The sequence below is a fragment of the Corvus moneduloides genome, chromosome 11, assembly GCF_009650955.1.
Source record: "Corvus moneduloides isolate bCorMon1 chromosome 11, bCorMon1.pri, whole genome shotgun sequence".
Taxonomy (NCBI): Eukaryota; Metazoa; Chordata; class Aves; order Passeriformes; family Corvidae; genus Corvus; species Corvus moneduloides.
The window spans coordinates 17,017,248-17,039,375 of NC_045486.1; the positions used below are offsets into that span (position 1 = coordinate 17,017,248).

Consider the following 22,128-nt stretch of genomic DNA (forward strand, 5'->3'; position numbering starts at 1 on the left):
ATGCAAATCCCTGCTAGATCATAATATTCTCCCAGGCCCAGCACTTCAGTGTATAGCTCAGAATTAGCAATAAAGACTCTTGAACCCCAAGGAAATCAGGCAACAGAAAGAGGCAGTCGGGTCCAGCCTTTTGCTTCTTCAGGGCTCAAAGACACAAGCTCTGCTCGGGCTTTCTGTGAATTTCGTCAAGTCATTTAATCTCTGTCCCAGCTGGCTTCAAACAAGAGAGAACAACTCCCCTCTTGCAGAGAGAGCTGTTAAGGCACAACAGTCAGAACAAGCAAGGAGGAGAAGAGTAGCGCCAAAAACGTTTTTTATTAAAGAAGTTGACCCTAAAAGTTAGAAAAACAACAAACAAGCCAAATCTGCAGTGTGTCAACCAGAACATTCCACTTATTGTTTCCCTCTCCAAAAAGCTTAGAAAAACACAATATAATTTCAGAAGTATCACAAAAAGACCACCTTGGCTTTTTCTTGCCTTATTCTGCCTGCCTCCCTTTTACCGGTGAAATCTGTGAGTTTTTCTGAAAACAAACCCATCTGATAAAACATGCCCCCCAGACAGGTACAGAAACACTGCAGACAGAACAGAAATATCCAGCAGTAGGCTGCTGTGACGAAGGGCTGATGTCAGAGACCCGAAGGATGCTCTGGCTGGCTCCACTGGTGAGACCCTAATCATCCCAGAAGGCTTCTGGCTTGGCTCGAGACAATGCAATTGCTTTTTAATTTGCAAACGGTGCATATTTTCCTGATGATGTTTACACCGAGCTACAGATCGGTGCCCTGCCATTGACCAGATAATTGCCACAGAGTTTGCTCCTGTCTGGGCTTCTTTAACCTTGCTGTTTATATTCAGCAGCACAATGGTTTAAGTCCAACTCAGAAGCACTTGAGGGTAATAAATTGGGAGAGGGGAGGGGGAGAGCTACGCTATACTGTTATGATTCTGCAAAGGTTTCTATTTTCTTTCTTGTTATCCTAATAACCCTTTTATAGAGCAGGCTGTTGGCAAAGCCCTCTGCTGAGACAGCCGGTTCTGTGTAGGCACAAGACAATTTGCAAAAGCAATAAACTGACATTCAGCTGAAAAAGCCTGCTAGAAAGATGAGCCATCAGCAAATCCCCCTACACATGCATGGCCTTAAAGACACACTGGGTTTATATTGCAGTGAAAAAAAATAAATCAAACCAAACCCAAAACAAACAGGCAGTGCAACACAGTGCCCCAGCCATGCTGGCACATGGCAGGGGCAGGCACAGCTCTGCTCTCTGGAGCCACGGTGGCCAGAGAGGTGGCCTGGGGTCACCAACCACAGGCACCTGCTTCCTGAGGACCCCTTTGGAAACTGCTAACCAACTTGCCTGGAGACATGTTGGCTGATTGCCTCTGCTCTTGCTGGTAGGGTGACTTTCCGGAATCAGCTTCCTCTGGTGGTTGGAAACCTTCGGGTCTGTAGCCTGGAGCTATCCACTGGAAATTTCCCATTTATTCTGGGGTTGATGCTGTACATGAACTTGAGCAACCTTTCTTCCCTTGCACATTGATCTCCTTGCTGTACTTACAAGAACAGGGGGATCTCCCCCAACCTTTGGGCTCTTACTCATGCTTACAGGCAGATGTCCCAGACAAAGCTGTGGCAGGTACCCCACCAGCCTCCATCTCTCCCCTCCCTGGAAGCTGCCTGCAGGCACGGCTGAAGAGGACAGATAGCTGCTCCCAGGCTGCTGGGATTCCCAGGGCAGCACACACAGCGAGGTGATCACAGGCCACCAGAGCCCCATGGGACAGCATTTTGTCTCCCTGTGTCTTACTGTGTGAGGCTCCCCTGGGAGCTTCCCTACATCCCGTGTGCTTTTTCCACAAACACATCACATCAGCACTTCATGGTCACCCTACAACCAGCAATCACAGCTCAGACTTTCTAGTCAGCCAATCCCCCACTTGCAGAAGAAGCTCTTGTCTCACCACCCATGCACTGTGTCATCCTTCCATCCCAGGCTCATCACATTTGCCCATTCCTCAAGCTCATGGGGCTTCTTGGTGACAACCTGACCCTCCTCTACCTGCATAACCCACGTGGCACCCTAATAGATTTGTCTAGCACATCCCCTTTTGCAACCAGGCCATTAGTCAAAACTAAGATTAATTTGGAGATTGGAGAACTGCACCAGTGATATCCTTCAACCCTAACAGCTGCACACCAGTTCTTTCTGTAAGGACCTCATTGGTTTCAGAGTAAGCAAGCACAAAATGTAGCTTTGAAGGGTCTCTGGCTAGCCAAGGACACAGGCTCCAAAAAATAAGTCATCAGCTGAGGTGTAAAGAAGAGCAAAATTTATTGCATTCAGAGCCAGGCTGGCTGGAGAAATCAAGCCTGAGAAAATAGAGACATATTACCAGGGCAAAGCCTACTGCTGAGTCTTAAGCCTGTGCTTTTGCAGACAGCTAATCCTGCTAACATTAAAACAGGAGCTGAGTGTTTTTAATGGCAGAGCTATTTATGGAGAGCTCATCTACCTCTTCATCATCTCCCTGAGATCCTGGTGGAGGAAAGAGCCTCATAACTCAGAGGCCTGCTGGACACAAAAGGCAAACAGATGTCAATGGGCATGGGGAGAAGATATGGGGACGATCTGGTGGCACAGCTGATGGCCCTGCTGATGGCCCTGCTCGCTTGGAGGGAGGAGGCTGGGCCTGCACTGATGCTGCTTAGGTGACACCATTTACAACCCGTGCAGCTCAAACAGCTCATTGGGTTGTCACCTTCCCTCTCCAGTCCTCTATCAAACCCTGTCTCACCCAACATCAGCAGGGATACCTCGCTGGCACCACCACGCTTCTCCCCAGGAATCATTCCAGTAATTGCAGACCTGCAGGGCACTCAGCCAAGTCAGACAATAAGCATATGAAAAACTTTTCAGCTGGAAATGCTCATTGGCTTTGCAGTGTCACCCACCCCTGCTGCTGGGACAGGCACCAGTTGCACCCGTGCCCAGTGGCTGCAGGAGGCTGGGCGTTGATCAGGAAGAGAGCAGAGTGGAGGAGCTGGAGAGCAGGTGGGAAGCAGGGAGCAGCAGCTTGCTGCTCGCTGGGGTCCTGGCAGCCCGGCTCGGTGCTTCTCAACACTCTCTCTGCTTAATTGTCTTTCCAGAAAAGCATCTTGTTTAAATGGGATGATTCTTATTAAGATCATTACCTCCTTCAGTGAGAGCTGAGCTGAGCTGACCTCCTGTTACCCTGCTCTCTGAAGTCCCCTTCCACCAGGTCCACATTCCCCTTCATCCCCCACCGCTCCATCCTTCTCATGTGCTCCATCAACACTGACTCAAAGCTGACCCAGTCCTTACCTGACCTAGCTCCATTCCCTCCCTCCGCAGGGACCTGCCATGACCTGCTACCCATTTAAATCCATTTTTGGGCTTCCCACTCCTCCCTCTCACTTTCCTCCTGCCCATCACCCTCCCAGGGTGCCACTCTGCCAGCCAGGAGGGAGGTCCCACTGATGAGCAGGGACAGATGCAAGACACCAGTGTGGTCAGGAGGATGCAGCTCAGACACCCCATTTCTCCCTGACATGAAGGGTCAGACCGTTGACCCCGTAAGACCTCAGCTCCTCAGTTTGCTGCCTTCCCACCTCAGTGCAAGCTCTTTGCCATTATCCCTTAAAAGCACTCAGCTACTGAAGGAAATCTATCCCATCCCTGCCAGGGAAGCAAGGGGGTTTGCTGCTCCAGCTATTGTCCAGCTACCAGCAAAGTCATAATTTTGATCACCAGCTTCAAGAGAGAAACCAAATCCCTTCTCATACTGTCACAATTGTGCTCTCTCTTCCCACTCACTTCTCAAAATAAGGGCATCTTTCTGGAGCAAAAACTTCAGGGGATGGGAAGGGTTGAGGGGTTTTTTACATGTTTCATGTCCCTTTTGTTTAAAAAATGCTTTATGCAGCTGTCAGAAACCAAAACGAGAATTTTGTATTTTTTTTAGCAGTCTTTGAAATAAGGATGCTATGTGGGATCAATTTTTTATGGCAGTAAAGTAAAGGGGGAAAATAGCAGCAATTTTCTCTTTTGAACATGGCCCGTTTAATGGCATGGATGTCACGCTGCAGCTTTATCCAGAGAGAGGGAGAAAAAAGCCACAAAATGGTAGTGTGGTCAATCAAAGACTTCTACACTACAATCTGCTTCTCCATCTCTCCTATAGCCAGCTGAGATTTCCATCACTTCTCCTCTTAGCCTTTCTTCCAGCCTTTCCTTTCCCCACAGCCCTGACAGAAGCTGAAATAAAGCACTAAGTGCCCAGATCCAACAGCCCCTCCAAGGAAAACACTGGCACTCCAGGCACAGCTCCTCCCAGGAATCACAGACTGAAGCAGCACAGGGAGCAGGGAAATGCTGCTGCTGCAGCAGTGTTTGGTCCCTGTGATACCACGCGAGCAAGAAAATTTGTTTTATTACAGTGCTAACAAATCCACAGCAGCTCTGCTTAATCCCACAGTGCATCCAAGGACCAGGGATGCTGTGCTCTGCCCTTCCTGCTCAGTGCACAGCTTCCCTTCCTTGGGAGCTGCCACCCCTGCAGCCTTAGTCCCCGTGCCTATCGCTGAGCTCTGTCCAGCAACGTGGACTTGCTGCACTTTCCCTGCAGCCTTGAATGTAGCCTGCTGCCCTTCCCAGCACAGCTCCACTGGGACAAACTGGCACACAGGCCCTGGGAAGAGGTACACGTTTCAAATCACATCCCCAGAGATGCTGCAAACCACGTCCCCGGAGGTGCTGCTGGCAGCACCTGCCCCAGGTGCCTGGTGTAACAGTGGCTGTGCTCCATCCTTCGGCCTTCTCCCACTGCACGCCAGGTGACATGGAATAATAGAATCCTAGAATGGTTTGGCTTGGAAGGGACCTTAAAGATCATCCAGTTCCAACCCCTTGCCATGGGCAGGAACACCTTCCATCAGACCAGGTTGCTCCAAGCCCCGTCTAACCTAGCCTTGAAAATTTCCAGGCGTGGGGTATCCACAACTTCTCTGAGCAACCTGTGTCAGTACCTCACCACCCTCCCTGCCATGTTCTCCCACAGAGCAGGAGGCTCGGTCCCCATCTCTGAGAGCCAGGCAGGAGGGAGCTCCCTCCCCAGGGAAGTCAAGCAGGGATAGACACAAGATGTGGGTACCACTGGTGTGGCTGGGGGGACACGGCCCTTACCCCTCACCCTCCCACTGGCACAAGCCTGCCTGGCTGGTCCCAGAGATGCTCTGGGGAGGAAGTGACCCACACACACCAGTGCTTCTGGCACAAGGAGCTGCCCCAGGGAATTTGGGGTGAGCTGGAGGTCACAGGAGCCCTGTCTGCACCAGAACAGCCAGGAGTGCTCTGACACCAGTGATGGGGAGGCTGCAGGCAGCAGAGCTGGGGGAAGCATGGTTGGACCCAGAGCACGCCAGCAGCTCAGCTCATCCTCCATTCCCTGCCATGGCAGAGGAAGCCAAGGCAGGGGACAAAGGATGAAGCCCCTGAAGAAAGTCCTGCCAGGGCCTGGTCTCTCTGGCACCCTACTGCCTGACCCCATGGCAGCATGCAAGGCAAAGAGGGCTGCAAGGCTTGCATGCCTCCATGCCTCCCTGCCAGCAGCCTGCCCATGGATGGACAGAGGGCACGGACTCACAGCGACTCACAGGGACATCAAGACAAGCAATCCATCCCTGGACACCGGCACCCCATGGAGCAGCAGCAGCTCAGCTTCCAAGACCAGACTGGGAGGAGACTGGCAGAGACAAATTTATTTCTAGCTCTGTCAGCTTCTTTAGGTCCCATTTTTGGGATACTTTTTTTTTTTCCCCCCAAAGAATCCTACACAAAACCTTATATGGACTAAAACACGTGCAGATTGCATTTCTTCTCAATTTCACTCACAACCAGTGTGTTTGAGTCTCCTCCCACGTAGAGGTCCAGGCACAAGCACGCCTGGCTCCAGCAGGCAGCCCCGGCTACCCAGTCAGGATCCAGCCCAGCAAGGGCTGGGCACAAGCAGCATTAGAAAGGAGCAGGTATCCCCCTCAACTTCATTATTTCAGCTTTAATTAGGAGGTTCAGAGCCAAGTTTCAGATTCCGGCTTCCCTGAGGCTCGGAAGCGCTGGGGTCCAAGTTTTGGGTTTGGACCCAGAGTTGGTTTAATTCTCACCATTAACAATACAGGGAGGGTCTTTTTCCTAGCCTGGACTAATATTTGCATGATGCCCAGGGCACCACAAAGAGAGGGGTAAAATTACTTGTCTGAACCCAGACAGCGAGTCAAAGGCAAAATTAAGACACTGCAGCCAGGCCCCACTTGATACACAAATCCCAGACCCAGCACAGGCACCACATTTGTGTTAAGGGTTAAAGAGATAAAAATACCAGGGAGGGAAGCAAGGGAACAAGGGCACAAGTCCCTGTAGGAAGGCAAAGCATGGTCAGAAGGATGGATGCAGCCCAGCTCCTTGCAGGCACTTCCATCAACACTCCAGGCTGGGGATGGGGAAGTGATGAATCTCCAGCCGAGGAGCAGCATCAGGGGAGCACAGCACACATAACTGCTCTCATCCAGGGCTAGAGCATGGCTGGGCACTCATTGCTGCCTGCTCTTCCCAGCCTGGGCATGGTGGGCAGCCACCTGGAAAGCCTCTGGCATCCTGTGCTCTCTGCAGGGACCCAAATCCCTTGGGCAGCACAGTGGGCACCGCCACAGAGAGACCCCGAGGCGGCTGCTGCTGCCTGGCTCTGCCCTTGCCATGCTCCACGCTGCCAAAGGCTTCTCGTCTCCAAGGGCACAGGAAGGACACAGGGGCTGCCAGGCTCTCACTGCACAGCAGGCAGGGATGTGAGGGCGGCAGGCAGCCTCAGAGAAAGGGGGTGCTCCTGTAAAAGGAGCGGGTGGGCAAGCAAGGTTCCAAAAATGCACGAGCTTCCCGGGAGCCATCCCTGCTGCTGCCCTCACTGAGCCATGATGCCCCTGGGCATGGCTCCCACGCCTGGGGTCACTGTGCAGCCCCAGGCTGCATTTCCCCGTGCTGGGGTGTGTTGGGCACTGCAGACAGCAAAGCTGAGGGCCCCAACAGTGCTCGGTACCCACCAAACGAAGGGCAAAGAGACAGCTCGATGCAGGAGAAGCACAACCTGGTGACGTCTCTGCCAGGGAAGCTGCTACTGCTGCTGTTATCAGAGCTGCTCGCACAGCAGGCCTAAAAGCCTCACCTAATCCAGCTCCGGCAGCACCTGCATGGCCCGGCTGGCAGAGCAAACTCCCCGTGTGCCCCGTGTGCCCCGTGTGCCCCATGGCCTTGCCAGATCCCGCTGTGCTGATGTTTGCCAAGTGCTGTTTGCAGAGGCAAATGCTCACCTCTGGCTGCCTCTGCTCCACTTCGGGAGGATGGGCTTGCAAACAATTTGCATTAACCAGCTTGTGGCTCCTCTTAACAGCTTTTGTGAATTTTCAACCTTCCTCCTGGAGCCACAGAAGCACATGGGGAGGGCTGGAAAGGAGCAGGGCTCTGCCAGACTTACTGCCATCATCTGAAGCACCGTGGTTACCCCAAGAGCACAGGCATGTGCTGGGCTGTTTGATGTGTGGTGAGGAGGGCACATCAGGCAGCTGGCTAGGAGAGCAGCACAACGGGCAGCAAAGCAGGAGAAGAAATGGCCCTGGGGATGGGCAGCCAGGCTGCAGGGGGTGGGCTCATGCCACAGCTCCCTGGCACCAAGGTCACAGCAGGAAGTGCACCCACATGCAGCAGCACCCAGAAAGCCCCCAGATATCCCTAAAGTATCGTGACACAGACAAGGTATCTGTGGACCAAGGTGGCTGAGGACCACCAGTCTGGTTTGAGTGCCACAGAGCTTGTGCCATCTACACCAGAAGGAACACTGTCAGGCACCATCTACACCAGCTGCTGGCTTTGCCCCATGGGCTGCATACCCCACATGCCAGGAGTGCCTGCCTGGTGCCACATGTATACCAGGAGCTGGCCAGCCCTCCCCACCCTGCCAGGAATGGAGGAGAGAAGGACAGGGATGGGTGCCAGCACAGCGGGGCTTCCCCCCAGCCCAGCCCTCCCCAGGGACAGGAGTCAGCACCAGCCCTGCTGACAAACCTCATGGAGCCTGCCAGGACGCAGCACCAAGGCCTGGGCTGGCAGCTGCAGTCACAAGGCATTAGCAGGAAGGCAACAGAGTCCATCACACCGGGTCCTCGGGTGCTGGCAGCACCCGCTACCTGCAGACAGCTCATCCCGCTCCTCCCGCAGCACCAAGCCTTCAAAGCAATTAGCAATTCTGAACTACAAAACATTGTCCCGGTGGGATAATAAACTCCAACATCTGTCAGAAGAGCTAGTGCCTATCAAATTGCCAAGAGAAACGTTTTTCTTCTCATTCAATTCACAGCTAAATTGAAAACAACCCCAGAAAGTATCCAGTGGCACTGGCTCACCATCCATCTCTGCGAGCGTGCAAGCTGTTCGCCATTGCAGGAAAAGCATCCTGGCCGTGCAGTGATCACTCACTCAAATTAACAAATCATTTTATTTAAAGATGAAAAGAAGCCATAATTGACTGATGGTACATTCCCATATGGCACCGTACACTGGGGGGGGAAGTAAAATACTCAATGCAATCACCCCCTTGGAGCACACACTTGTTGCAGCTCTGAGAGAGGAATGAACTGAAGGGAGCAGCTGCTGGGGGCCAGGCTGTCAATTCCAGGGGAGCCATGGATGCCTGGCCCCTCTGCACCAGAACCTCTGCCAAAGCACAGAGTGAGGTGATGCTTTCCTGTCCCTCCAAGCCCAGCAGCAAGGACAAGCTGCAGCACCATAGAGCAGACCCTTAATATAGCACAGCACCAAGGGAAAAAAAAGGAAGGCATTCTTATTTTACAGATGGGGAAGCCATAACTCACACATGGAAATTGAGCGTGTCTACAGCATCTCTGCAGGTGCTGCTCCAGCAGGGATCAGCACAGGAGCCACAGGATGGTTCCTGCCTGGTCCCCCTCATGCTGGCTAAGGATGAAGGAGGCAGCTTGGCTGAGCGCTGGTGGTTTCACAGGGGCTGCACAGGGATGTGCTGGATGGGAAGGGCTCGTGGCCTCTTAAATCCTGACTGTGCCTCCTAAGGGGCACTTCAACACATGACATAGAAATTGTGGGGGAATGAACTCCTACCTGCTCTAAAACCAAACCTTCCTCCTGACAGCGACCTGGGAGTTGTCTGCTTGAACAGGCAACAGAGAAGATCATCCCAATCACATGCACAGAGCTGGACAACATTTTAATTTCACCTGAGTTAATTCAGAGCATCAGTACAAAAGGCCTCATCTGGGGGAGTTGGAAGAACATGGTCTCGGGGACGCTCACTGGAAACAAAAGTCCGTGCATTCCCAGTGGGATGTTTCACTGGGAAAACTGACCTGCACATCATGAGTGAAATGGCAAAGCTGGGTGCTCCAAACAGCCCCTGGGGAAATATCCCAGAAAAGCTCAGCATCTTGAGGAGCTGCAGGGTGGCTGCTGCTGGTCCCTTGGGGATGGATGCCCTGGAGCAGCGTGTGCCATCGCACCCGTGTGCAGGACAGACAGACAGCCCTAGTGCTGCCAAGGTGCAGCAGTGTCAGAGTGGCCTTTTGACAACAACAAAGCAAATCTTGGTGCTTTACCAATGACATTTGCCTCATAAAGGTTGCTGTATTTGAATGTTCCATTCAATCAACAGAGATGAAGCAAAGACCTGGTCTCTCTGCCACACCTGGCAAGATTTGGAAAGGCTTCTTCTTTCCAAAATTGCTGCCCAGGATCCACTTCCCACATATTCACATCAATCTTCGCAGCAGGCTGGGGTGTACCAGGCCTGAAATCCCACTCTGCCACAGCTCCCAAGGCTCTCAGCTCCCCTGGGCATGGGTTGTATTTCCAGGACAGGGAACAGAGATGCCCAAACCCAAAAAAGCAAGTGGTGATGCCCACAATAATCCCTTCAAGATTCTGCAGGCCAAGGAGGCATCCTACCTTCCTGGCTCACAACACACCAAAAGTCACAACTGTCATTATAGCTCAAACACAGTGCAACACTCACATACAGAATCTTCCAGCCTGATCTGAGGGATGGTTTGCTGATAATATGTCTGAATTAGAAATAAATAGCAAATCAAGGTTGATTGAGAGCTGTCCACCTTTATTCATGCTGTCAGCAACAGTTTTGCCAACCATGCACAATGCCGAGTGAGATTTCTCTCCTTTCCCAGAATGTCAAAATTGTTCTGACTGTGTGGTCGGAAGCATTTTGTCAGCAGAGGAGAGCTGCCTCCAGTGCCTGCCAGCCCAGGGACAGTGGTGAGGAGCACAGCACAGCCAGAGCCTGCAGCTGCACTGCACTGGGGATGGACATGGGCAGAGCATGTGGGAGATGCCTGCTGCATCCCTCTGCATCCCTCTCCCACCGTATGATCCACAGGGACGACTGTTTTCCAAACGGAGGAAGGACGCAAGAAGAGAAACCCTTTTTGATTTTCTAGAGCAGAGGGAGGGGAAAAGTCTTAAGCCAGTGAGGTCAGAAAGGTCTGAAATACTCTGCAGCAGGACACTGCCCTCCAACACAGCCTCTGCGGGGTCTGGCACACCCTCAGTGTCAAGCCAGAGCTGGCTGGGGACAAGCTGGGAGCAGTGTGTGAGATGAGATTCTGCCTGAGGGTGAAAAACACCCCAGACTCTCTCATTCATACGGGTGACGGGAGAGCAGGGGAAGGTGGGAGCGAGTGTTTGGGTTCAGTTCATTTTCCTCCTTTGAAATCCAGACAATTTCAAGGGCATGTGCAGTGTATAACACAAACGGGATGGGGACACAGCCAAGCTGCCCTCCTCGCTGCCCTCCTCACACCCCATGTGCCCAGTGGCTCTCAAGTCCTGGCCACGGTCCCTTCCCCAAGCCCTTCTCCCTCACTGCCTGCAGCAGCAGTGCCTGCAGGCAGTTGCAGGGATATGATACCCTTGTTCCCAAGGTGGCTTGCAGATTATTTTAGGCTTAGCAGGTACAACTGACCTTGTGGTTAAAGCCTCGCTCAGGCTCACAGCAGTCTCGAGAGCATCCTCGTGCTGCAGGATCCAGCACGGCTGGCACCCTGTGTTACCCATTGTCACCTTAAATAAGCCTCGGGGCAAGGCTGCAGCTCAGCACAGGCTGCTCCTCCTGAGCAGTCACAAGACCTCAGGGAAGCTCACCCTCAGCATGGCTGAGTGTCTCAGGGGGCCCGGTGACATTTTGAGACCTTTGCAGTAAATAAATGAGGCAGTGAGCTGAATTCCTGGAAATTATCCTGGATTTCCTCGCCCCTGCTCCTTTGGTTCTGCCACCACTGCAGTGGCTGTTTTGTGTGGCTGGGAGTCTCCAGCAACACCGACCTGGAGAGTCTTGCCTGGAGCAAACTCTCAGGAGGAGGCTTCTGCAAGCAGGTCCTGACCCAGCAGCAGGAGCAGGTTCAGCACAGCTGTGCATCCTCAGATCTGACCCAGCTCATAGCAGGCAGAAAAACCAAACAGAAAATAACCAAAAGCAAAAACCTCAGCAGACAATCCTACATGAGACCAGCATGACCTCAAAACCAGAAACATCACCAATGGGTCCATCTGTGTGGTGCTTTCCAGCTCAGAGAGAAGGTAGGGGCTGGAGGCAGGAATTACTGGGTGAAATTCCCTGGCCCGTGTTAGGCAGGAGGTCAGAGCTGATGGCTGCAACTGTCCCTCCTGGCCTTTGTGTCTACGAACCTCAGAGAGCCGGGAAAGAGGGAGAAGCTGCTTCGAGTGCTGCTCCTCAAGGTTAAAGAGGGACAGAGGGATGCTGAGCAGGGGATGGGGATGGCACAGGCACACTGACAGAGCTGTCAGGCGGCTTTTGCCAGGGGTTTGTGGGCCAGCAGGGCACAGTGGTACAAGAGAAGGAGAAAAAACAGAAAGAGCCCTGTTCAGCCTCAGGATTTCTGAGGATTCAAGGCAAAGTTGTGAGCATACCCCCACAGGGAGCCCACAGCCCCGGTCCCGGGTGTGCTCTGGGATGCTCTGCACCCCTTTGACCACTCTTGGGCATAACAGTTGCATCTCTCCCATGCTCTGTTGTTAGAAATCCTTGAGATTAATGACCAGAAGCAGTCTATCTGGGAGATAAAAGCATTATGTTAAAAGCATGACAGCAATTACATTAGTATTAGTCACAAAACACTGCACACTTGGAGAGGTTTTAAGTTGTGCTCCTTGTTTATTTGCTTTGCTTTTCCTCTCCCTGCGTGGCTGTGCTATCCTGTGTCCCTGGAATGGCAGCAGCACTGCAGCAGCAGTGACAAGCTGGCTGGGCACCGAACAGGGTGCCAGGGTCAAGGAACACCAATGGTCACCAACCAGATGGTATTTCTCGTTCCTCACCTCTCTCAGTGACTATCCAGCTGCTTCACGTGAAGGTAACAGCCCAACACACCTTCACAAAGCCAGAAAACAGGAACATGAATGACCTTTTTTCTCTGAGACACAGCCCAAGCCTTCCAGTCTTACAGGGATGCTGGCTGCTGCCCTGGTGACACACAGAGCTCCAACTTCCACCTCCAACTCCTTGAGTGATGCCTCCTGCCCAGAGATATCCCCTAGGAGCTTGACTCCCTCCACACCCTCACCCTCTTGTGACCATAACCCTCATATGCATCCAGTACCAGGATTTTAGGGCCTCCAGCCATCCTCACCCCAGCAGGACCCACAGCTATGCCAGCATGATGCCCTGCTGCTGTCTCAGCCCTGCAATGGCTGTGCTCGGTTCTCCAGTGTTCAGTTCCTGTACTCTGCACTCTACCAAACCACTGCTCCATTTGTCCACTATGTGAAAATGTCCCCAACAGGGCACGGTGATGCCACCCGGAGCAGAGATGAACCAGCTTCAGTCAGTCCAGGACCATCTCCCCAAGCACAGCCACTGGGGATGCTCAGGGAAAGCCATATGATCACACGAGCACCCACTGCTGCCCCTGCATCCGCCTGACCTCCAGCATCCCGTGATGCAGAGATTTAGCTCATCACTGCTAGTGCCAGCAACACTCTCAATAGCATTTTCCTCTTACAAATTTGTCTAATTACTTCTGGAAGCTTTCTAAACTCATCTGGCAGCCAGTTCCACTGTTCTCCTTCCTCCTGCCATAGAGGAACCACGTGTGTTTGCTCTCCTCCTGCCATCTATTAATTTAATTTGATGCCCCAGCAACTGATTATCAGTAGCAAAGAAAAGACATTTCCTACAGACCCCACAGTGCCCAGCCCTGTCTGCACAGCCCAGGTTACCCCTCTGCAGCTTTTGAGTCACTTACATTGCCAAAGCTCGTAAGGATGTCCATGGCCCTTGTCACCCTGCTCTGTCCCTGCCCTGGCTCCCCACTGCTCTCTGCAGCAGGGATCAGAGCTGCATGCTGTATCTATTTCCCACGCAGACACACATAGATTAATGCAACAGTCCATAACCATGTTCTGGGTTTCATTTTCTCTTTGTTTCCAAAAAATCCATTACACTCAACCTGAGGTTTGGATCATTACAGAGTACCAAGTCAATATTCTCATGGAAGTGTTAATCCTAACTCTGAGACACAGCTCCTCACCAGCAACAGCCGGGTCAGCCCACAGCATTGCTTACGGAGTGAGGGTTGTTTCTCCTCACGTGTGTCACTCAGCCTTCAACGATGCTGGATTTCATCTGCTGCTTTACCAGGCAGCCACTTGCCACCGGATGTCCTTTGCAGCTCTTTGCACCTGACCCATTCTCACCACGCAGGACAAGCCAGGAGTACCAGGCACCTTTGGCATGGTGCTCTCAGCCTCCCGCATACAAAACCACTGAACAGCGCTGATCCTACAGGGATCAATACTGAGAAAACGTACACCGTATCTTCTAATCTCTGATTAATCCAATTACCTATCACCCCTCTTATTCCAAAGCAGGTTAATTCTTTATAAGCCCCTGCTGAGGGACTGTAGCACAGTGCTCATGACAACCCAAGCAGGAATATTTCACCCAGAGCATTCCTCTTCCCCAACGGACTTTGGCTACCAAATGCAATGCAGACCCCTCCTTGCCATGTCCCACCTGCACACACGTCTGCTGATGTGTCTGCCTGCAATGGCCCTGCACTGTGAGTGGGACATTGCTTCCCTGGTGTCCCCAACTCTGGTCCAAGGCAAAGACACATCCATCACAGACACATGTTACCAGTGACACAGAAAATTCAGAACAGGAAGGAAGGGAGAGAGACCTGCAGTCTCCAACAATAAGGTTTTGAGGTGTTGCCACCATGCCACAAGTGTGAGCCCCCTCAATCCTGCAAACAACCCCATCAGAGAGCCAGGAGTGGGGGCACCTATCACCCTAGCACGGCTCTGCGGCAGGCAGGGACCGCCAGTGCCTGCAGGAGGATTTGCTGTCCCTAGGTTTGCTCATTGGTAGCGATCTCCAAGGTGACAGTGACTTTAAGCAGAAGCAGCCATCAGGTCTCATCACGGCCCCAGATGTCAGAGCAGGGAGCAGGTACTCGGTGGGAGTCAGCCCCTAATGTCTGCAAACAAGCTGCCGGGCTCATTTCGCTGCTCGCTCTGCTCTGCCAGCTAATTACCGGATTGTCAGGGACACTGATGCATGTGCCACTCACAGCAATTCAATTGTCCTCTCTGCTCTGTGCATCTTATCAATACATACGCAGCTATATTTTCCCTGAAATCTCACACAGGTGCAAAGAGCTGCCCACAGGAGATGGATTTTGCTCCCGGCATGCCACACAGGCGAACAGCACAGCGAACACCCACTGCCTCTGGGAGCCTCCTGTATTCCTGGAGGCTGCTGCAGAGACATGAGATAAAGCGGAGAAATCCACTTCAGGGTGGGCAGAGGGAGCAGGAGGAAAGTCCAGGGCAAACAACAGAAGGTCTTGGTGAGGCAGTATTTTGAAGCAGAAAAATCAATTTGCAGAGACAGAAGAGAGAAAAATGCCTTTGCAGCAGCCTGACAGGAGAGTGACTCTGAGGATGATGGCTTGGAAACCTGGGAGAAACATGGGAAGGGCACAGGGGGGAAAATGTTTAACACAGGCAGGTCGAGAAGGTGAAACATGGTGAGAACAAGCAGGCAGAGCCTGAAGAGATGTTGCAGTAAGACAAGGTGGTGGTGAAATCCATCTATGGCCAGAGGTTGTGACCATGCAGCAGAGAGGAAACAACAGAAGCAGTAAGAGGAGAATGAAAACCAGCAACAACTGGGCACTGGAGCTGGCAGGGCAAGCCCCTGGAGGGGCAGAGGGGCTGTCAGTCATGGCTGGAGAGACTCACCCTTGTGTGCCTGGAGCAGCACCCATCACCCACATCCCCCAGGGAGAAGTGGCAGCCCCAGCAGTGCCAGGTGGCTCATCCTCAAAGGGTCCAGAACTCGCTGTCCCCATGTGCCAGAGAAGTCCTGGGGCTCAGCAGCATGGCAATGCCAACCAGACGCTGGCACCATCTTCCCAACTGCTGGTTTGGCAAAATCCCAGGGGTCTATCACTGCAAAGGTGATAAAGGCAGGCTGTAAAGATGCCTCTCCGTGAACCCACATGTCCAGCACACATTGTTCACGCCTGGGAAGTCTCGTGCAAACGTCCTTAGCCAGCACTGAAGGTACCACATGATCAGAGAGATCACTACGACATTGGGATCGCCCTCCACCACCAGAGAGCAGCACGAGGTCAGGGTCAGACACGAACTTCACTGCAATTCAGAGCAGTGAGCTAAATCCACACCTCTGATGTGTTTTCAGGGTGACGCTTGGGCTACAGGAAAATGTCACAACTCTTGATATTTTTAAAGTGCACAGTCACTTATTGTAGCATCATGGTTTGCAGCATGCCAAGTGTGTCCCATAAGAACATAAAACCAGAGCATAAGTAAGTCTTCACAGAACTCAAATGCCTGGAAAGTCTTTATGTGAAACACATATGAAATGGGAGCAAAAAGTCACCTAAGAAACATTTTAAATTTATGAACTGTCAGACAAAAACGTCTCAGAATTAAAAGATAAGGGGGTTTAGAAGATAAAGGGCTCTGCATCTGACACCCTCTGCAGCCTGGAAGAATCCACGTGATTCCTTTCTGAAATACAGATTTTCCCACTGTGCCAGAACGTGGGAGCAATGGGTTGGGAGGCACAGACAGATGTGCTCCAAGCCAGAAGACAGATGTGCTCCCAGACAGAAGTATGGCAGGAGTTTACAACTGCAGTACTTATTTAAAAGGCAGCAATGCATTATCCCTTGGGGGGAAAAGAATTTAAATAGTTTAAGAAAAGAAAACAGGATGATTAATTAAACTTGCTATTTCTAGAAAGAACCTGCCACAGCAGATGCGCTCTGGTCCTTCCCTGGGGATGGTTTACAAAAACAGAGCCCTGTGGCTCTTTGTTCCCCACAGCTTTGTGTTATTAGACAATGGCTGTGTGTTCACTTTGTTATTTTAAGTTGTTGATCAGGGTAGATCTGCAGGGAAGGGCCCTGGGCCACCTTGCAGAGACAACCACCCAGTAAGGGGCTTTGGGTCCCAGGCTGCTGCTGCCCTTCTCCAGTGCTGGGTCAGCAGCCACCTTTATTCCAGCTGAGCAGCACAGGAGCTCCTTGGTTCCAGCACGAGAGGTTCCTGTGGAGCAAAGTTTGAAAGGTGTTTTGGGGAGGGACAGTCTCTCTCTGGGGTTTAGTGGGTGAAGGCTGCTGGCCCCAGCCCCACCCCAGAGAGGAAGGTCAGAGTGAAACAACTCCACTCACCATCCTCACTGGGGAGCTGTATGAGAAAACAGTATCAGAGCTTACTGAGGCAGCAACCATAGGGACAAAAAGAGTAAGCTGATATTTATTACAATCCTCAAAATAACCAAAATATCCTAGTACACGTTTCCTGCTTGAGGCACCCTTCCTGGATTCCCACAGCGATGGGAACATGGTCCTTAGGAGGTGGCACACACAGCAGCGATTACAAACTGATAATGTACAAATTGTCACTTAAGTGGGATTACTGCTGCCTCCTCCAGCAGCTTCTTTGCTCCCTGCTCTCCCTCACCCCTCCCTCTGCTCCAAAAGTGGGGGGGAAGAATGACAGATGCAATATTTTACAAAATGAGATAATTATATAGCAGCCACATGGTGAGATTAGATTAGCAAGAGATTTCAATGCAGGGATATTTAATAAGAATGAGACACAGGTACATGGAAATGCAGGCAGCAAAAGGTCATCATCATCATCACCGCGTTGAGATTGTGAAACAAAACGCTTATGACCTACACGGGCTTTGATGCTCACTGCAGTAATTCTATTGTTATTGCAACACAAATAGGATTATTCTGAACAGGAGATGGATAGCTGCACACAGCTAACAAGAATTAAAAAAATAACACTACAGTGACTACAGCAAAGCAGTTCAGATGCAGGGCAGAAACTCTATCCCATTTCCAGCCCACCCTGCCACTTTGTAAGGTTTGCACTCAGCGTTCCTCATGCCAAATACCACAGGAACAGCCAAGAGCTTGGGACCAAAGCCCCATTTGCTGGTAGTAAAGCAGTAGTAAGGCCCTGGCTGCAGGAGGACAACAGCAGCCACCCCTCACCTCTGCCAGCCCACTCCATCTTCTGCATGGGGCCAGAGCACCCCCACAAGGACGTGCTCCACTGCCAGCACAGAGAGTCCTCATGGAGGCAAGGCCTTCATCTGTCACTATCTTGGCCTTTGTTAACACTAATGCAAATCCATCTTTATGGATTACCGTCTTCTGTCTGTTGAAAAATTTCTCTCCATGTTATCTTAAGTGTGAGGGGGAGCAGGGAGGGGGCCGGACGAGGCAGTCCTGGCAGCGTGGTGGAGCTGACATGACAGCCGAAGTGCTCAGAGGGATCTGATACAGACACAGAGATGGATCACACAGATGAAGCGATAATTTCACAGCGATTAAGCCACACTCTATAGGAGCCTTCATTAAAGTCTGCTGGGGAGAGGAAGCAAGCCCGCTTGATTTTTTCATTTTTTTTTCTTAAGACAGCAAATACTAACTTTCCAAGAGCATTCATACATTTATTTTAGAGAGGGACATTTCCCACAGGAACAACTCAGACCCTCTGCCAATCTCTATCTGTCCTCAGACCACAAGTCCCCTGCCTGCCATAGATGCTGAGCTGTGATCTGGGTAAGCCTGCAAGAGCACAGTCCTGATGAGAAGCCAGGTATGGCTCCACAGAGCCTCACAATTCGAGACACAGGCACCACAAGGACAGAGGAGTCTGGACCAAGATGCTGAACCTCAACCTTAGACCGAGACGCAGACTCAGGACTCAGACCAGCTGATTCCATTCTCTCTGTCACGGGTCCCCAGGCATGAAACCTAATTATGTGCCTGCAGCTTGAAATTTTACTTTTGCTGCCCACACTGTACTGCCCTGGATATAAAAGACTAATTCTTAGTAGCTGCTTAAAACCAGGCAGAAATAGCCCTCCTGCACATGGCTGCTGCTCACCACTGCTGTCTCAGCAAGCTTCACCCTGGGAAAATGTCAGTGTTTGATTGGCACCACAGAAACACCCATTGCAACGTGTTCTAAATAAAAACATCTGCACTTACTTGTACAGCACAAGTCAGGGAGACAAGCCCCCCTCCCCTCAGTGAACACAGAGATCAGGGCTGGCTCTGCCACTGGGCCACCTGCACTCAGAACCCTCAGCACAGGAGCAAACCAGGACCTGCAGGGACAGCCCCGCATGCCAGCTCACTGGGGGGAATGAGCTTCTCCTGATGAATTCAGCAGCTCCTCACAGGACCAAAGAGCTCTGTGCCATGCCCCAGGAAGCTGGAGCTGGGGCATGGAGATGGCTACTGCCTTGCCCATGTCTGTGGGGAAAGAGAATAAATCCTCCTCTGGAAGGACAAGGGACGGTGGCCCTGCTGCCTGTGAGGAGATGGCTGTGTCAGAGCTGACCCTAGAGATCATGTGTTCCCAGGGGAATGATGGTGCTGCACACACCTCCATGCCAGCACAGCACAGTGGGCTTGAGCTTTCCCACCTGGAGTGGTCCAGCACTCGTGCATCCACCAGCAGGTCAGCTCATGGCTGCACAAAACAGACTGGCACTCAGCCTGTGAGATCCAGCTCCTCTTCTCAGGGCAGGACAGACAGGTTTCATGTGCAGGCATCATCTCCTCTGCCTCAGCTCATCCTCCAGCATGGCTGGCAGCAAGGAAGCCACTGCAGCAGGCAGGGAACTCCAAGTAGGCAGGGTGAGTACAAGATCCTACAGTTACATCCCAGGAAATTAGAGACCCAAAATACAGAGGCACAGAGTTAAATGCAGGCACGTTCCCTTTCTACAAGACAAATTACTTTCAGTAATCTGCAATTATTTTTCTCGGGCTTTCTAAAGACTTCTCAAATATATTAGGACAGCCAGGAGCACAGATGAACTATTTAGCTTCCTTGATAGGAAAATATTCTCTTCACACAGTTGGTACGACTTACAAGAAAGCCAGTGGGGAAATCAGTGCCATCTTCACACAGAGATGTGTAGAAATGATTAATATCTAAAGTTAGCCATGATTTATTGCCCTATCCCACGTAAAAGGTGCCAAGACTAGATAATTCTGCTGGGTCCAAAGCTAACTCATGGACTGGAACAGTTTCCTAAAAACAAATGCAGCTTCACCACCCCTGCTCATCACTGAATACCAAATCCTGGCAGGATGGTCTCTTAATTTGATCCCCACAGCTTTATGGACACATATAGAAATGTCATCATTTTTCCCCATTTTAAGCTGTGTGAAAAGGATGAAATTTGGGATTTGGATGGTCTCATCTGAACACCTCAGTAAGCCATTAAAAACCAAAACAAAACCAAGGTAAGCAATGGTGTAACAAGTGTTTTTTGGAGAAATTCTATCAGTTTGGTTCGGATTACTTTTTAAGCCACGGGAGAGGAACAGCTGGGGCTGGAGGACAGACATCCATCCTCCTCCAGCAGCACAGAGGGACAGAGGGATGCTCCCTACTGCAGGTGCAGCAGCACTGGCTCCTGGTGCCCCTGCTCCAGAGAGCATTCCAGCTCCAGTCACACAGATCTGCCACACTCTGCCAGTGCCAAAATAAATGTGGAGCACCTCTGGCTGCGAGGTGATGAATGTGCAGCTGGCACGCCAAGATTTCTGTGGGTCACCCTTCTGTTTAAGGTCAACACAATTATTTTAATTATTACTTGGATCTAAATTTCAATCGGCTGCCTAAGGGTGGGTATTTATCTTCATCCTGTGATGCAGGAGAGTGTTTCTGTGGGCATGTGCAAGAGCTAACGTGTACTTTCCTCTGTACCAGGGATGCCAACATTCCCTTGGCCAGAGAAAGAGCTGGGAGCTTTCCCATGGGCCATCGGTACCTTCTCCAACCTTGCAAGCACCTTGGGCAGAGGGGGCTGGAGCCAAGAGCTTTAGCCCAAGTTCCTCTGACAAACAAACTTGGCATTCCCAACTCCAGCAGAAAGAACTAATTACAGTTTGTGCTCTATATTGAGAGCAAAAACTCATATAGCTTAAAACGCCAAGGATTTTTTCTTGCAATCTCCTGAAGGGGAAGAGGCTGACAAGCACAGGATTACACTAATGGTTGTGGTGAAACACTCGCCTGTTTGCAGGAGTGCTTTGATACTCTCACCAGATGAATGCTAGCCAGCAAAATGATTAAAAATGCTAAGGCTGGCAAAACGTGGGAAGCTTTGAAGAGCATGTATCAGAACAGCTTCCACCGCCCCGACACCGCCTTGGGCTCTGCAAATCCATTTCTCCCTACAATTGTGTGGAAGTACTAGTTTATCTCCCTTGTTAAGTAACCTGTATCAAAACGATCAGAGGAATATATTTTTGAAGTTTCTGGTGACCCAGTTCAAAGTAACAATGTGAAATTTATTCGTCCAAGCTGGGCACACGATGTGGGGAGACAACATTTCTCATCTGCATAGCGGCCTATAAATATCCTTATGCAAACCACAGCCGGGCTCTCGTTAATGCCAACACGACCTGAAAATAATGTTAAATACTGAAGGGAAAGGGAAATTCAATTACTCTCATTTGATGCAGAGCAGGAGAATGCCCTTTAGCAGTGCAGCAGTTTATGAAGTGCAAGCAGCAGAGAGGTGATGGAGACTGCAGAGGGACCACATCTCGCTGAGCTGGGACCAGCTGCCCAAGGGGCCAGTGAGCCACAGGGACCTTCCATCCAGGATTTGCTCAGTTTTAGTGCTGCAGAGGTGTCAAATAATCATCTCCAGCTTTGAAGACAGAGAGCCTAGGAGGGATCATGCATCTCTGTCCCCAGCTCCTCTGGAGGCTTTGCTCCTCTCTCCAGAATGCGAGCTGCGTTTGGAGCCCCACCATCCCCTGAAATCCCCTGGCTAATGGGAGTTAGGAGCACACAGCGAGGAGGGCTCACACTCACAAATTATTCACTGCCATTAACAGTGAGTGGGCATTAAGCTCTTCCAGCACCCCTCTGAGGGTTCACAGGGTGGAAAAAAGTCATCACTGACTCTCAGTGATGCCAAACAGCCATCAGAGCCGAGCTGAGCATCACACTCCCCTTGCCTGGAGCTGCCCTCTCTGAGCAGGCTAGGACTCGGCCAGGACTGCCTGTCTTGCTGGTGCTATTACAAAGCTCAGAAACCATGATCTAACTGAAAGCACAGTGATGATAATCCCTGCCAAATGCAACCCTGGTGCTAGGAGTGTAAAGCCAGACTTGTTGGCTTGCAGAGCCCCACGTGTGTGTATCCAAGGGCACAACCAGAGGCAGCACTCCTGTATGGGACAGAGAAACAATTTCCAAAGACCTCTGAAGCCAGCATCTCTGACACCCCCCCTGCATTCCCAATGCTGCTGGTGAAGATGGGCTGCACCACCCCAACACTCACACAGCCCCTTGAGCTCTGTAGGTGCCTCTGTTCAAGGGCTGAATCCTGGTGCTACTCAAAGCAAAGGGGATCTACAACAGAGTAAGAGCAGAGCTTTTCCTTTCAGCAGCAGGAGCTGCCAT

The 22,128-nt window shown here is 51.4% G+C and overlaps 1 protein-coding gene across 2 annotated transcripts in view; it reads right to left on the reverse strand.

The window, feature by feature from the left end:
• Nucleotides 1-22,128, reverse strand: part of CACNA2D2 (calcium voltage-gated channel auxiliary subunit alpha2delta 2) — a 212,933-nt gene that overhangs the window by 67,474 nt on the left and 123,331 nt on the right. The gene's annotated exons all lie outside the window — the stretch shown is intronic.